The sequence below is a fragment of the Cynocephalus volans genome, chromosome 6 (genome assembly GCF_027409185.1).
Source record: "Cynocephalus volans isolate mCynVol1 chromosome 6, mCynVol1.pri, whole genome shotgun sequence".
Classification (NCBI taxonomy): Eukaryota; Metazoa; Chordata; class Mammalia; order Dermoptera; family Cynocephalidae; genus Cynocephalus; species Cynocephalus volans.
The window spans coordinates 39758871-39762826 of record NC_084465.1 but is presented as its reverse complement, the minus strand read 5'-3'; the positions used below and the strand labels follow the sequence as shown (position 1 = coordinate 39762826).

At 34.1% G+C, this 3956-nt stretch overlaps 1 non-coding gene across 1 annotated transcript; it reads left to right on the top strand.

The window, feature by feature from the left end:
* The first annotated feature begins 1171 nt into the window (after positions 1-1171).
* On the top strand, positions 1172-1276 carry LOC134381354 (U6 spliceosomal RNA). Its single transcript, XR_010023953.1, has one exon. It is a non-coding gene; the product is annotated as a U6 spliceosomal RNA (small nuclear RNA).
* The last annotated feature ends 2680 nt before the right edge of the window (positions 1277-3956 follow it).

The window sequence follows — 3956 nt, the reverse complement described above, 5'->3', positions numbered from 1 at the left end:
CTATGGTGGCTATGAAAATCAACAGTCAAACAGCTACTGTAAAGGACAGATAGGAGAGAAGATACCCCACATCCCCATTTAAAGAGAAATATCACAATATAGAAGTTCCTGGAAAAGCTCTATTCTAAGAATTTACCTTTATTTAACCTGATTCAGAGCTTTCTCTGTGTGAACATCCATATCCCCACGTTGTTTGTTGAAATCAGTTAGTGGCAATTATTTAGCATCAAAATAGCCTGAGGTGAAGGTAGTAGTCAGTGCTAGCAAGAGGCTGTCCAAACAATTTAAAAGGAAAATATAAAAAGAAATGGCATTTCCATAAGTGACTCAGAAAAGCTCTGATGTATGCCTGGAAATCCAAAATGTGAAGCACACATGCAGAGTTGTGCATATCCCAAGAAAGAGATAAGAACCCCCTAATCTCTCATCTCTAGCTGACCTTGAGGTTCTCTACAAGAAGGAAGTGAAGGCTAAGGTAGAGCTGTAGACTGCATGTTGGAACATTGAAGCATGCCTTAAAACACACAGAGAACCACTTGGAAAAGACCAAGAGAATTGTTGCCTCAAGACATGTAAAATAATCTTTGTCCAGTCTTTATCAGACCACTAAGCTTACTGAGCAGAGGCTTCAGTGTCTGCACACAACAAAAAACACAGACTTTACAAATTTTGTCAAGGAAAGTCACAAAACAACAGCAACAACAACAACAAAACAAGGATGCCAAGCAAATCCAATGAGAAAAGACTAGTCTTTTCAAGAAGCGGTATTGAGTCAATGGGATATCCACATGCAAAAGAATAAAATTGTATCCCTACATTGCCCAATATAGAATAATTAACTCAAAATATATCATAGACCTAAATATAAGCACTAAAACTATAAATTCTTGGAAGAAAACTGACAAGTAAATTTCTATGATCCTGGACTAAACAATGTTTTCTTAGACATGACATCAATAATACAGATGATAAAAGAAAAAAATAGATAAATGCTATTTTATCAAGATTCAACCATGTGCTTCAAAGCATACCATGTGCTTCAAAACATACCATCAAGGAAAAAAAAAAAGACTCCTGCAGAATGGGAGAACATATTTGCAAGTAATATATTTAATAAGGGATTTGTATGCAGAACACATAAAGAACTCTTAAAACTTCATAATAAAAGACAGTGCATTTTGCCAGCACATATACTAAAACTGGAGCAATACAGAGAAGATTAGCATGGCACCTGCCCAAGGATGACACACAAATTCTTGAAACTTTCCATGCTTTTAATATATTTAATCAAGAAGGTGAAAGATCTATATGTTGAAAACTATGAAACATTAGCAAAAGAAATTAAAGAAGACACAAATAAATAGAAAGATATTCAGTGTCCATGGACTGGAAAAAGTAATGTTGTAAAAATGTTCATGCTACCCAAAGCCATCAACAGATTGAATGAAATTTCTATCAAAATTCCAATGTCCTTTTTCAGAAAAATAGAAAAAACAATCCTAAAGTCATATGAAACAACTAACGATCACAGATAGCCAGGGCAATCTTGAGCAAAAAGAGCAAAGCTGGGGGCATCAAACTACCTGATTTTAAAATATATTGGAAAGCTGTAGTAATCAAAATAGCAGGGTACTGGCATAAAAACAGACACATAAACAACTGGAATAGAATAGAGAGTCCAGAAAAAAATAAAAGATTTATGGTCAATTGATTTTTTGACAAAGGTGCCAAGAACACAAAATGTAATAAGAAAGGTCTCTTCAACAAATTGTGTTGAGAAAACAGAATAGCCACATGCAGAAAAAAGAAATTGGACACTTATCTCACACCATATACAAAAATCAACTCAAAATGAATTGCAGACTTAAACATAAGACCTGAAACTATAAAACTACTAAAAGAAAACATAGGGAGAAAGCTCTGTGACATTCTTATGAGCAATGATTAGTTGGACTTAACCTCAAGTCAACAAAAGCAAAAATAGACAAACAGGATTACGTCAAACTAAAAAGCTCTTCACAAAAAAGGAAACAACACAGTGAAGAGACAACCTATGAACTGGGAGAAAATATTTGCAAACCCTACTTCTGATAAGAGGTTAACAACCAGAATGTATAAGCAACTCAAACAACTGAATTGCAGAAAAATCCCAAATAACCTGTTTAAAAAGTGGGCAAATAACTTGAATAGACATTTCTCAAAAGACATACAAATGGTCAACAGTTATATAAAAATACTCAACATTACTAATCATTAGGAAAATGCAAATTAAAATCACAATAAGATATCACTTCATACCTTTCAGAAATCTATTGTCAAAAAGACGAAAGATAGCAAGTGTTGACAATTTTACGGAGAAAGGGAACACGTGTACACTGTTAGCAGGAATGTAAATTAGTACAGCCATCATGGAAAACAGTATAGAGGTGCCTCAAAAACTAAAAATAGAATTAACATATGATCCAACAATCTCACCTCTGGGTGTTTTTCCAAAGGATTTGAAATCAGTATGTCGAAAAGGTATCTGCACTCCCATGGTCACTGCAGCATTATGCACAATAGCCAAGATATGGAGTAAACCTAAGTGTCCATCAGCTGATGAGTGGATAAAGAAAAGGTATACATGTTTAATGGAATATTATTTAGCCTCAAAAAAAGAAGGAAATTCTGTAATTTGAAATAACATGGATGAACATGGAAGACATTTTACTAAGTAAAATAAGCCAGGAACAGAAAGACAAGTTCCGCATGATGTCACTTATATGTGGAATGTAAAACTATCAAACTCACAGAAGGAGCAAGTTGAATGGTGGTTGGTTACCAGAGGTTAGAGTGTGGGGAGAATGTGAAATATTTGTCAAGGCATACAAGGTTCCAGTTAGACAGGAGGAATAAGTTCTTTAGATATATTGCATAACATGGTGACTGTAGTTAATAATAAAGTAATGTACATTTCAAAATTGCTAAGAGTAGATTTCAAATGACCTCACTACAAAAAATGATACGTATGTGAGGTAATGGATATATGAATAAAATTTATTTAATCATTCCATATTGTATACAAACATATCCCATATATATATATATACACAAATATATTTTTTAATGAAAAATAAAAATTTATAATACATTTAAAAAATAACAAGACAACCCAATTTTAAAATGGGCACAGGATTTAAACACTTTTCTAATGAAGATATACAAATGGCTAATAAGTGCACAAAAAGATGCTATCTTAGCACGGTTGACTAAAACGCCATAAACTGGTGGATTATAAACCACAGACATTTATTTCTTACAGTTCTAGAGGCAGGGAGTCTGAGATCACAGTGCCAGGATATTTCTGGTGAGGGCCCTCTTCCAGGTTGCAAACTGCTGACTTCTCCTTGTACCCTCACATTCCTGAAAGAGTGTGAGCTAGCTTTCTGGCCTCTTTTGATGACATTAATTCATTTCATGAGAACTCCATCCTCTTGATCTAATCACATCCCAAAGGTCCCACCTCCAAATACCATCACCTTGGAGATTACATTTCAACATATGAATTTGGAGAGATACATTCAGTCTATAACAGATGCTCAGCATCATTGGTTTTTAAAAAATGCAAATCAAAACACAACAAAATACCATTTTATTCCCACCGGGGTGACTAAAATTAAGGACAGTGACATCAAGTTTTGGCAAGAGAGTGAAGAAATTGGTGCTCTCCTACGTTGCTGGTGAGATTGTCAAAGGTGTTACCTCTTTAGAAAACATTTTGGCAGCTCCTTAAAATATTAAACATAATTACAATATAACTCAGCAATACCACTCCTAGGTATATACTCAAGAAAAATGAAAACAATTCCCATGCAAAGACTTGTATAGGAATGTGCATACAAAATTATTAATAATAGCCCAGAAAATGGAAACAGCCCAGAAGTCCATCAACTAATTAACAGATAAAATGTGAAAAT